We start from the raw sequence: 13,336 nt of genomic DNA on the forward strand, positions 1-13,336 counted from the left end.
TAACTTAACCTCCTCGCAATGAGAGCTTTCCTTAGACTGGCTGACCCACACAGGTATTGGTTATACAGATTTTGAGAAAGTACAGAATCTAAATAAGAGGAACATATATTTTTTATTTTGTTGCTTTCTCTAAAAAAAGAAAATCAAATCTGTACCTCAAAGACAAAGACTGAAGAAGAAAGAGCAGCTAATTGTAATTAATTATCTCGATTAATCACATTTTAATCGCATAACAATATTTGCCCCAAAAAGCACCATTTTTTAATTAGAATGGATTTTAGTGGACGACTGAATCAAATAATAGACACAGACATGAATATTGTAAACTCAGGCTCTTTTAATGTCTGGAAAAGAAACAGAAACAGCGTCAGGGCCCACAGCTTTCCTTGGGTTCACCAGAATCGCCTGGAGCAGCCTTTTCCTCACAGAGGCAATGGTCAACAAGTTGTAGCAAGCTCTTTTTTGCTTCTGATTTAAATTAGATTAGATTAGATAGATTAGATTCAACTTTGTTGTCATTACACATGTACAGGTACAGAGTAACGAAATGCAGTTAAGCATCTAACCAGAAGTGCAATAGGCAGTAAATGCACGTGGCATAGTGTGGTGTATAAGCAGTATGGTACAGGTTGTTTTTACAGCATATGGACAATATTTACAGATATTGTCCGATATTGTCAGATATTTACAGTTCCATATTATGGATGGAACTAGTAAGGGGGACGTAATGTTTTCTCACACTCTTCCTTCTCTTATTGTTACTTAGCCTGGCCAACATCTGGTTGTGCTCTGTACTTTTGACTGTACACACAGTACTGCACTGCTGCTAGGAGGCTTTGTACACATTTTGCTCAGGCACATTAATTATATCTAGTATTTTATTATCATTAAGCTCAGTTGATGAACCTTCCTGACCTGTGGGGTTAAAGTTAGTGTTAGGGTTAGGGTTCTCCATAAGTTAAGAAATTCCTACCATCCAGGAGTTGATGAACACTGCTGTACTACTTAGGACTACTTAGGACTGAAGGATAGGAAGAGAGATGCATAGAGAGATGTGATGGGGCACTGAGGACAGCAGTGCTGTGCCGTATTGGCTACAGTTAACCTAGTTGATGTTAGATTGTGGGAAGGACATAGTGCTGGATGAGGACAAGATGTGCTGACAGCCTAGGGTCAGGGATATATAAAGACTGTGTTGATTCCTGCGTGCAGCATAATCACACTTTGTCAGATTTTGTTGTTTCATTCTGTTGGCACAGGTGGTATATATGTATATTTAAAGGATCAGAGGACAGATTGCAGTTTGTCATCAGTATTATTTCAGCACCATTGTTTCAAGGCAGCTTTCATTCCCTTTTCACACACGCCAATGGTTTCAAATATGCAGTTAAATGGACATAGGGAGCAACAGTGGTGAGGGAGGAGTGTGGGGGAAAGAGAGGGGTTGGGGGTTATGGTGCACTAACCACTTGCACCCAAAGAAGATAGAGAGTGATTTACACTGAATGCGGAAGCAGTGGTGGTTCAGAAAATCCTACTAAAGTCAGGTGCTGCCAAGAATCTAAAGATTTATGTAGGGATAGATTCAAGACTTGTATACATACTATAATATGAGGTTCTAAGTACACAGATATATTCCACATGTGCATTAGAAAGCATGAAAGCTACCTTGTTTATTGTGTTTGGAATAATCAAAATAACAAAAAATAAGAAACCTGTCTTTAGCTGCTTAACAATCATGCGACCAACGTTGTGGGAACTCGACAGAAATATTTTTCTCATACCCTTGCATAAGATTCAAGTCGATGCTGTCTGATTCTGAAACATAAATTGGTGGATACTTTCTGCTTCTGGTTCTTTGAAGGCTTTGCATGTTGAAAAATCAGTGGACATATATAATACTTATCTATTTTCCCTTTGTAAAATAGTGGATAATAATATGCAGCCTTCACTGCTCTTGGACGCCTCTGAGCAAAATTTGTTAAAGCTGCTTGCAGGGACTTTCTGCAATACAGCCACATGAGAATGTGTGAGGTTTGCCTGCTCACAGTCAGTATTCCAATTCATCCCCAAGGATATGGTTGGATATGGTTCAGGTCAGGGCTTTGTGTTAATGCCAGTCAAGTCTTTCCACACCAAACTAGGAACACAATTGGTATTATGGACCTTGCTTTTCTCAAAGGGGCATTGTCATGTGGAAACAATACGACAATGTGAGGGCTCTAGTTCTCCCATAGATCATTTTGTGGCAGGTCATTCATGTTTCTTGTTTCTCAAAAGGCACTAATTCGAAAGAACGCGTTTCCACATTTCTATCCTTTGTAATGAGAGGATGCAGGAAATGTCATATAGTTAAAAAGATCAATCCAGGATTTTTTTGAATCAGTGTCAGATCTTTCAAATCAAGATCAATTTTAGTAAGAATAATTGATTTTTTAAAGCCAGTCCTAGTGGAGAGTAAATAAGCCAGAGCCTTAAACCATTGCCCTCTAGAGGCTAAGTCATTAGACTAAGGTTCCCAGATTGATCTATTTCACGCGTAAGGCAGATGAGCTAGATGTTTGTTCCACTCAGCCAGTTTTCTGTAAAAAGTGTGTGGATCCCCGGATGGTATTCTGGTTTTGTACACTGCCTGGCCAAAAAAAAAGTCACCACCAAAACAAAGGTCATTGGACTGCTTTTAACTTTGATTACAGCACACATTCGCTGTGGCATTGTTTTGATAAGCTTCTGCAATGTCACAAGATTTATTTCCATCCAGTGTTGCATTCATTTGCACCAAAATCTTGTATTGATGGTGGGAGAGTCTGACCACTGCACAAAGCCTTCTCCAGCACATCCCAAAGATTCTCAATGGGGTTAAGGTCTGGACTCTGTGGTGGCTAATCCATGTGTGAAAATGATGTCTCATGCTCCCTGAACCACTCTTTCACAATTTAAGCCCGATGAATCCTGGCATTGTCATCTTGGAATATGCCCGTGTCAACAGGGAAGAAAAAATCCATTGATGGAACAACCTGGTCATTCAGTATATTCAGGTAGTCAGCTGACCTCATTCTTTGGACAGATAATGTTGCTGAACCTAGACCTGACCAACTGCAGCAACCCCAGATCATAGCACTGCCCCCACAGGCTTGTACAGTAGACACTAGGCATGATGGGTGCATCACTTCATCTGCCTCTCTTCTTACGCTGATGCCCCCATCACTCTGGAACAGGGTAAATCTGGACTCATTCGACCACATGACCTTCTTCCATTGCTCCAGAGTCCAATCTTTATGCTCCCTAGCAAACTGAAGCCTCTTTTTCCATGTAGTCTCACTGATTAGTGGTTTTCTTAAGGCTGTTCAGTCCCAATCCCTTGAGTTCCCTTCACATTGTAAGTGCGGAAATGCTCTTACTTTCACTATTTCTTTTTTGAACGACTTCATTTAAGTAATTTTCAGTTATAGTAACAAAAGAGTATACACATATATAAACATAATCCCACACTAAAACCCTCCCCTACTCCCTCCCCATATTCCCTCCCTTGGGACCAAGAGTACAAGAATCCAACAAAGGTTCAAAAAAGGCAACTGGACTTGTAGAGTTTTAGAGAAGACGTTTCACCACTCATCCGAGTGGCTTCTTCAGTTCTAGGGGACTGGTGGGAAGTCTGAGGTTTAAATAGGAACTCCTCCCGTAAAAACTTGCTTGTTATGCTAATAACCAGAAACTGATGCAGCTAATTTCCATTAACGACTGGGTACTTACCTGTTGTTGAGGGGGGACTGTTTTGTCCCTGTCCTCTTCCCTATGAATGGTTCTCTAACGACTCTTGTCCGTCAGAGGCTCCAGTGTCAAGGTGTGAATGAGACTGAAACGTCTTGGGGACAGAAGTTAAAACTGTATTGTAAATAGATGGCAGATTAAATCTCAGTCCACCTCCTCTGTTTAGTGAAGGTTTTTCCAGTCTGACATAGATGGCTTCCTTTACTCCTCTTTCAAACCATCGGCCTTCTCTGGCTAAGATTTGGACGTTGTTATCTTCAAAGGAGTGTCCTTTGTCCTTCAGGTGTAGGTGGACCGCTGAATCGTTTCCTGATGAGCTGGCTCTCCTGTGCTGGTACATGCCTTTATGCATTACTCTGTTTAAACAGAGTAATGTGGTGTACGCTGTTCAGTGCAGTGAGGAGTGTACAGATTTATACATTGGGGAAAGCAAACAACCCATCCATAAACGCATGCACCAATGCTGCATAAAGGAAACATCAGAGGGCCGGTCGGACAAGTTGACAAGAAAAGTGCATTAGCTGACACGATTAATTAGAGATTTAACTTCTTTACATACTCAATAAATGGAGACCACACTCTAATGTTGGTATTGCAAGAGTCCTTCAGAGTATGTCTTATTTTTTCTAGCTGAAGTAGAGATAGAACCTGCTGAATCCATCTCCTAAAGCATTTGTTAGATTTCCAATTCATTAAAATCACTCCGCGCTGTAAGACTGCAGAATGCTATTGCTGTCTTTTGTGTATTGGTGGTACATATTCCTGAGGGTGTGACTCCAAATATAGCAGTGAGTGGATTGGGTTTGAGGGATGAGTTGCATAGCACTGATAGACAGTCAAAAATGGAGGACCAGAAATCAACTAGGGAGGGACAAGACCAGAACTTGTGACCCAGCGATAATTGGTTGCCACACCTAGGACAAGTAGGGAGAACGGATGAGTATATTTTAGCTAGCCTATCATTGGAGTAATGTAACCTATGGAATACTTTGAATTGTATCAGTCGGTGCCTTATACATATAGAAGAAGTGTGTATGTTGGAAATACATTCAGCCCAGACATCCTCCAGTATCATCATTTCCAGATCCCATTCCCAAGCTACATGTGTTTTAGTATATGATGGAGGGTCCATATTATGTCTTATGTTATATGCCTTGGAGATCAGACCCTTGTTCCATGGATTTAGATTTAACAAATCATACACAGAATCTTTGTTTGGGGTAGGTAGGGAAGTGTTTGGGGTCGAAACTGCGTGCTTGGAGATATCTGAAGAAATGAGATATCGGGTTATCATAGTCTTTTACTAGGGCTTCGAAGGACAGGAAAGAGCTCTCATCAAACAAATCACCAAAGAATATCAGTCCGTGCCGATGCCAACCAGCGAAATTCCGATCCGTCTTTGGGGGTGCGAAGAGATGGTTGAATGAATCAGAATCAGAATCAGAATCAGAAAAGACTTTATTGCCAAGCATGTTTGTACATACAAGGAATTTGCTTTGGTGTTGGTACGCATAAAATAAAATAAAATAAAATAAAATAAAATAAAATATAGAAACTAAGGTTCTAAGTAGTGCTTCAAAACGCAAAAAGAAGAAATGGGAGTGAGACAAGAAAAAAATTTGAGTAAGCAATTTATTGCAAACAACCATTAAACTGAAATAGGCTGTTCATCAGCTGATCAAAAGTTTAAGACCACGGCCTTTAAAAGCCCAAATCTTCGCAAAAATGTGGATTCAGTGTCATTTTCTGCCAGGTACCCACACTGTCATGACCTCCTGATGGCAAAGGCAAAAAAGCTTTCTCTCTTTGAACGCGGTCGGATTGTTGAGCTGCATCAGCAAGGCCTCTCGCAGCGTGCCATTGCTGCTGAGGTTGGACGCAGTAAGACAGTCATTTTAAACTTCTTAAAAGATCCTGAGGGACTTAAAAAGTCAAGTGGTAGACCCAAAAAAATTTCACCGGCTCTGAGCTGGAGGATCCAATTGGCTGTCCGTCAAGACACGGGACGATCCTCGGCCCAAATTAAGCTTGTCACTGGTGCCAACTGCAGTCCCATAACCATTAGACGACATCTGCGAGAGAAGGGTTTTAAGAACAAAAAACGTCTTCAAAAACCTCGTCTCCTTCAGGGGCACAAAATTGCCCGTTTGGAGTTTGCACGAGAGCACCAAACATGGGACATTGAAAGGTGGAAGAAAGTTTTGTTCTCTGATGAGAAAAAACTTAACCTTGACGGTCCTGATGGCTTCCAACGTTACTGGCATGACAAGGAGATCCCACCTGAGATGTTTTCTACACGGCACAGTGGAGGGGGCGCCATCATGATCTGGGGGGCTTTTTCCTTCAATGGAACAATGGAGCTTCAGGTTGTGCAGAGGGGCTAACGGCAGCTGGCTATGTGGAGATGTTGCAGAGGGCATCCCTCATGACTGAAGGCCATTGTCTGTTTGGTAATGACTGGGTTTTTCAACAGGACAACGCTGCAGTTCACAATGCCCGCCTGACAAAGGACTTCTTCCAGAGAAATAACATCACTCTTTTGAACCATCCTGCATGTTCCCCTGATCTAAATCCAATTGAGGACATTTGGGGTTGGATGGCAAGGGAAGTTTACAAAAATGGACACCAGTTCCAGACAGTGGATGCCCTCCGTGAAGCCATCTTCACCACTTGGAGCAACATTCCCACTAGCCTCCTGGAAACACTAGCATCAAGCATGCCGAAACGTTTTTTTGCGGTGATTAACATGAATGGCGCAGCTACTCATTACTGAGTCCTTTTTTGAAAATTTTATTTCTGTTTTAGGGGGTTTTGGGTTTTTTTTGAGATGTGGTCTTAAACTTTGATCAGCTGATGAACAGCCTATTTCAGTTTAATGGTTGTTTGCAATAAATTGCTTTCTCAAATTTTTTTCTTGTCTCACTCCCATTTCTTCTTTTTGCGTTTTGAAGCACTACTTAGAACCTTCTTAAGATCCAACAGTGCAAAATGTAAATTCTTGCAATTTTTCAACTGGTCTTAAAATTTAGATCAGGAGTGTATATAAAATACAAAAAATACAAATATATATATATAGATCAAGGTACAAAGTCCCTGTGCACAGCCCCTCTCCAGTGTGCGATGTATACCACTTTTTGATTTTATATATATATAGATATATATATATATATCTATATATATATATATTCCACCAGAACATTTACTGTGGGATGGTAGTGGGTTTGATGTGTTCATGGGGGGGGCTTGGCATTGTTCAGCAGACGCACTGCGGATGGGAAAAAACAGTTCGCCGTGCGAGTGGTTCTACACTCGATGGATCGCAGCCGTCTGCCAGAGGGGAGTCTGTTAAATAGTCTGTGTCCAGGGTGAGAGGGATCAGCCACAATCTGAGCTGCACACTTCAGAGTCCTGGAAATGTACAGCTCGTCGAGAGACTTCAGACTGCAGCCAATCACCTTCTCTGCAAAGCAAATGACACGCTGCAGTCTGCTCTTGTCCTTAGCAGAGGCTGCAGCATACCAGGTAATGATGGAGTTGGTGAGGATGGACTCAATGATGGCAGTGTAGAAGTGAACCATCATTGTCTTTGGCAGGTTGAATTTCTTCAGCTGCTGCAGGAAGTACATCCTCTGCTGTGCTTTTTTAATTAGGGCGCTGATGTTCAGCTCCCATTTGAGGTCCTGGGAGATGATGGTGCCCAGGAAACAGAAGGAGTCCACAGTGTTGACTGTAGAGTCAGACAGGATGATGGGGAGGAGTGGGGCTGTGTTCTTCCTGTAGTCCACGATCATCTCCACTGTCTTGGAGGCGTTCAGCTCCAGGTTGTGGCAGCTGCACCAAGTCACCAAGCGGTCAATCTCCAATCTGTAGGCGCTCTCATCTCCACCTGAGATGAGCACGATTAGGGTGGTGTCATCCGCAAACTTCAGGAGCTTGACAGACTCGTGACTGGAGGTGCAGCTGTTGGTATACAGGGAGAAGAGCAGAGGAGAAAGGACACAGCCTTGAGGGGAACCCATGCTGATGGTACGGGAGTCTGAGATGTGTTTTTCCAGCCTCACATGCTGCCTCCTGTCAGACAGGAAGTCTGTGAGTCAGGCACGGTCAGCTGGGAGAGTTTTTCCTGTGGTAGAGACGGAACGACCGCGTTGAAGGCTGAGCTGAAATCCACAAACAGCACCCTGGCATATGATCTGGGGGAGTCCAGGTGCTGGAGGATGAGGTGGAGGGACAGGTTGACGGCGTCATCCACAGATCTGTTTGATCTGTAGGCGAACTGCAGGGGGTCCAGGAATGGGTCTGTTAAATCCTTAAGGTGAGAAAGCACAAGGTGCTCAAAAGACTTCATCACAACCGATGTCAGGGCAACAGGGCGGTAGTCATGGAGTCCAGTAGTCCTTGGCTTTTTGGGGACTGGGATGATGGTGGAGGCCTTGAAGCAAGCTGGCACGTGACATGACTTCAGAGGAGAAAGGCTATTCATCTGATCAAGGTTAAAATGTTTGCGAAATTGTACCCAGATTCTAATGGAACTGGACACAACAGGATTAGAAAAAGTCTTACTATTTAATAATAATAATAATAATAATACATTTTATTTATAAGCGCCTTTCAAGACTCGCAAGGTCACTGTACAAAAACATAAAGACACAAAACAAGACAGAATAAACAAATGGAACAGTGCAATCAAGGTGGATAGGCTATCTGGAACAGGTGGGTTTTGAGTCTGGATTTAAAGAGAGGGAAGGAGTCAATGTTTCTGATGTCCGGTGGGAGTGAGTTCCAGAGTTGGGGAGCAGAGCAACTGAAGGCTCTGCTCCCCATGGTACTGAGGCGAGCCGAGGGGACAGAGAGGTGGATAGAGGAGGAGGATCTGAGGGAGCGGGAGGGGGTGACAATATGGAGGAGATCCGAGAGATAAGGGGGGGCGAGGTTATGGATGGCCTTGAAGGTGTGGAGAAGGATCTTGAAGTTGATGCGGGATTTGACTGGGAGCCAGTGGAAATGCTGAAGCACAGGGGTAATGTGGTGAAATGAGGGGGTTTTGGTGATGATGCGAGCGGCTGAGTTCTGGACCATTTGGAGCTTATGGAGGGATTTGTGGGGGAGGCCGAAAAGGAGAGAGTTGCAGTAGTCGAGGCGGGAGGTGACAAGGCTGTGAATAAGGATGGAAGTGGTATGGGGGCTGAGAGAGGGGCGGAGCCGATTTATATTGCGTAGGTGGAAATATGCAGACCGGGTAACGTTATTGATGTGAGATTGAAATGACAGTGAGCTGTCGAGGATGACACCCAGACTCTTAACTTGGGGGGAGGGGGAGATTAAGGAATTGTCGATTGTGAGGGAAAAACTGTCAGCTTTGGAAAGTGTGGATTTGGTGCCTATGAGGAGGAGTTCTGTTTTATCACTGTTTAGTTTTAGAAAGTTTGAGGTGAACCAGGATTTTATTTCAGATAAACAGGTGATGAGGGAGGAGGGAGGGAGGGAGGGTGGAAGTTGGTTTAGTGGATATGTAGAGCTGGGTGTCATCCGCGAAGCAGTGGAAGTGAATATTGAATTTGCAGAAGATATTGCCAAGGGGGAGGAGGTAGGTGATGAAGAGGAGGGGCCCCAGGACAGAGCCCTGGGGCACACCTGAAGTAACAGGAGAGGGCTGGGATCTGAAGGACTTGAGTTGGATGAACTGGGTACGGCCTGAGAGATAGGAATGAAACCAGTCTAGGGGGGTGTGAGAGATGCCAATGGAGGATAATCTGCTGAGGAGGATAGTGTGAGAGATGGTGTCGAAGGCTGCAGTCAGATCAAGGAGGATGAGAATGGTTTGGTTATTTGTCTAGTTTGCCAATGGAGCTGCTAGCAGAGAGAGAGGGGATGTCGATGGATGTGATAAGAGCTCCATCATCACCCAGGTAGGCCTGTTTTTGTAAGAGAACGACGTCACCCAATATGCCAATTTGGAAATATTTGATGCCCAATAATAATGGAGGAAATTTGAGAGACCCAATCCTCCTTCAGACTTAGATCTTTCTAGATTAATCTTCTTTATATGAGGCGTAGCATGGCTAGTGGTGAGCAGCTGATCAAGGGAGGATTGGATATCTGGATTGAGAGTGGAAGCATCAAGAGAGTCCAGAAAAGAATGTAATTTAGCTGTATTCGTGTCTGCATCTGACAAATAAAGGTTTGAGTAATAGTTCTTAAACTGGCTGTTTATAAGGCTTAGGTCAGATGTGGTTACGCCCGGGCTAATGTTAATCTCTGAAATTTTGGAATTGCTAGTTGTCTGTCGGAGCTTATGCGCAAGCATTCGGCCTGCTTTCTCACCATGCTCGTAGAATTTTTGTTTGGTTTTAAGTAGAAGAATCCTGACAGTATCCATCATAAATCAATAAATGCTTTTTTGTTCAGTGTGTGTTTGACTGGAGAGCTTCAAGAGTAGCCAAAGACTTTGCTGGCACAACTCCCCAGACCACCCATTTAACAGCAGCTAAGTGCTGCCAGGGTGCTGGCTGTTTTTGAGTGTGCGTGTTTGTGTGCATATGTGTGTGTGCACATGTGTGTGGTGATTTAAAGTGTATTTCTTCTGTGGCTTGTAGCTCGGGGAACTGCCAGCGAGTTTGCCAAAAATGAGCAATCATGGGGTGCACACAAACGCTCACACACACGCACCCCCACACTGTCTGGTCCTCTCCACTGGGGCCCAGTGATCTTCACTTGCCCTTCACCCTTCTGTAAGCCAAAGAAAGAAAAGAGGAGAGGAGAAATTATACAATGCTGAAAGATGGACAAGGACTCAGGTGCCACAATATATGCATGCTCATATATGCATGGAGCTCCAAAAGAAATCAATCAGTCTTTATTTATAAAGCACGTAGGAAACAACACAGTTGGCGAAAGTGCTGTACACAGACATGAGAAGAAGGAATTAAAAGAGAGAAAGGAGGAAGCAAGTAACATTATAGGTTCAAGGAGAGGACCTTACCTGCAAGACACACATACACTGCCTGGAAGTTCATGTGGTCTGATGAGTCCAGATTTACCCTGTTCCAGAGTGATGGGCGCGTCAGGGTAAGAAGAGAGGCAGATGAAGTAATGCACCCATCATGCCTAGTGCCTACTGTGCAAACCTGTGGGGGCAGTGCTATGGTCTGGGGTTGCTGCAGTTGCTCAGGTCTAGGTTCAGCAACATTATCTGCCCAAAGAATGAGTTCAGCTGACTACCTAAATATACTGTTATTCCATCAATGGATTTTTTTCTTCCCCAGTGGCACAGGCATATTCCAATAAGACAATGACTGAGTTTACATGGTCTTTAGTATCCTGGTTTTGAGGCTTATCCCGGCTTTGAGCATATCCGGGATATGGTGTTTACATGGAACACAGAGAAACCCGGTTATTCATATCCCTGTATACATGATAAATACCAGAAACCCGTTTTCTGATCACTGCATCCTATCTGCGCATGCGTGTGTTACGTCTTTTACGTCTTTTGTTTTCCAATGTTTTCCAACGCGACCTAACTTGTTCAACAGTGCAAGGTGGAAAACCAGCGTCACGTAGCTTTTCTGCAACAGACTTGAATATGTTGGCATTTCTGTGTTTTCTGCCATCTAAACACGTAGTTATGTTGAGTTCTTTAATTATTTTAAGGCAAAATTCAGTCTCTTCGTCGCTCCAAAGGTGAGAAGTTCTCGTTGCCGCCATGTTGATTGTATATCTGGTGCGTCACTGGCGTCACTCTCGCCTGCGCAGACAGTGGGCAGCCGTCGGAGACCGGGATAAGGTGTATACATGCTCCAGTATCCCGGCTTCTATCGGAGTACTCCAGGTGGCAAAACCGGGTTTCTTGAAACCGGGATACTAAAGACCATGTAAACTCAGTCAATGTCAGGACTCATCGTGCTCAGATTGTGAAAGAGTGGTTCAGGGAGCATGAGACATCATTTTCACACATGGATTAGCCACCACAGATTCCAGACCTTAACCCCATTGAGAATCTTTGGGATGTGCTGGAGAAGGCTTTGCACAATGGTCGGACTGTTCCTTCGTCAATACAAAACTTTTGTGAAAAATGCAACATAATGCAACACTGGATGGAAATAAATCTTGTGACATTGCAGAAGCTTACTGAAACAATGCCACAGCGAATGCGTGCTGTAATCAAGGCTAAAGGCGGTCCAACGGAATATAGTAGTGTGTGTCCTTTTTTTTTGGTGGCAATTTGGTTTTTGTTTTTTTTGGCCAGGCAGTGTACATTTCATTGTGTACCTGCATTTACACTCATGTTACAGTAATAATATTAAAGTCGTATCTGAAGGTCAACTGCAACATGTATTTGTGGAAACTTGCACGTCTTAAATCCGTGTATACTGTGTACATCCATATGTGTACCTTTAAGTGAGGCAGTGTGTATGCCCCATGCCTGCTCTGACATCTGTCTTTTCTTTACCTTGTGTGTGTGTGTTTGTGTATCATAGCAGACAGTGGTGTGTCATACTCCTTACTAAGCAGGTCAGATAGATGAGCATGGGCTGTGATTCTGACAACACCACACCTCATTATTAACTAACTCCTGCTGAGACACAGAGAGAGAGGGGGAGAGAGAAAGGCAGGTGGAGTAGTAGAGATGAACAGTTAAAGTTTTTCATTAATAACCTAATAAATCCTACACTGGAAACTCTGCAGGAAAAAAAAAAAATCTGCAGTGTGTTTCCAGGTTCACATACAGTTATCCAAGACAGTGTTTCAAAATAAAATGCAATATTCAACACGGTTTATAATCGAAAAGACAATAAAAACCATTAATTTTGTTATCACTAACTTAAAGTAAGTTCAAATAAAAATAAAGCCATGCTTTTCGTGTCACCCACAAACACTACTGCCCCATGCTTTTTTCTTGGAATCAGTTGTCATCTACTCAACCAGAAAAAAGTGTGTTGTCACCTGTGAAGTGGCTGTCTTGTGCCCAAGGATAGGAAAGCAAGTTATCTAATTTTAAAGGACAGATAACAGATGACACTAATCTTATAATTAGACACACAGTAACACACAATTGTATTGTGACGTACTGTTTGATTTGGTGGGGCATTAAATATTTCGATATTAATACTGGGTTACTGTAGCGTTTTTGTACATTGTATCTTTTGTACTTTGTATCATTGTATCTTTCATTTACTTCATCTAGTATTATCTAACTGTCTCTGTGGGAAAATTTTGATGTTATCCAGTTGTCACTAATACACATTTTTTATTTTGCAGCATCATGGCAGTGTCTCAAGCAGTGTACTAATAGTCAGCTCAAAACATTTATTGCTAATTATATGGAAGATGCACAGGGAGAATTCACAATATAGCAGTAAGCTAGGAGAGTAGGTAGATGAGAGAAATGAAAAGGCTTGAAATGGTAGAAAATGAGAGGGTGTAGAGGACAGAACTGAAAGCATGGAGTTGAGTTGCAGAGAGAAAGGGATAGGAGTGAAAATGAGGGTGGAACAAAAGAAAAAAATATGAAATGGCAGTGCAGAGAAATCAGAGGAGAAGGAAATATGGTGTGAAATGGAAAAAA

At 42.9% G+C, this 13,336-nt stretch overlaps 1 protein-coding gene across 2 annotated transcripts in view; it reads left to right on the plus strand.

The window, feature by feature from the left end:
• itfg1 (integrin alpha FG-GAP repeat containing 1) overlaps nt 1–13,336 on the plus strand; it is a 202,917-nt gene that overhangs the window by 145,567 nt on the left and 44,014 nt on the right. The window lies entirely within an intron of this gene.

The sequence above is a fragment of the Chelon labrosus genome (genome assembly GCF_963514085.1).
Source record: "Chelon labrosus genome assembly, chromosome: 3".
NCBI lineage: Eukaryota > Metazoa > Chordata > Actinopteri > Mugiliformes > Mugilidae > Chelon > Chelon labrosus.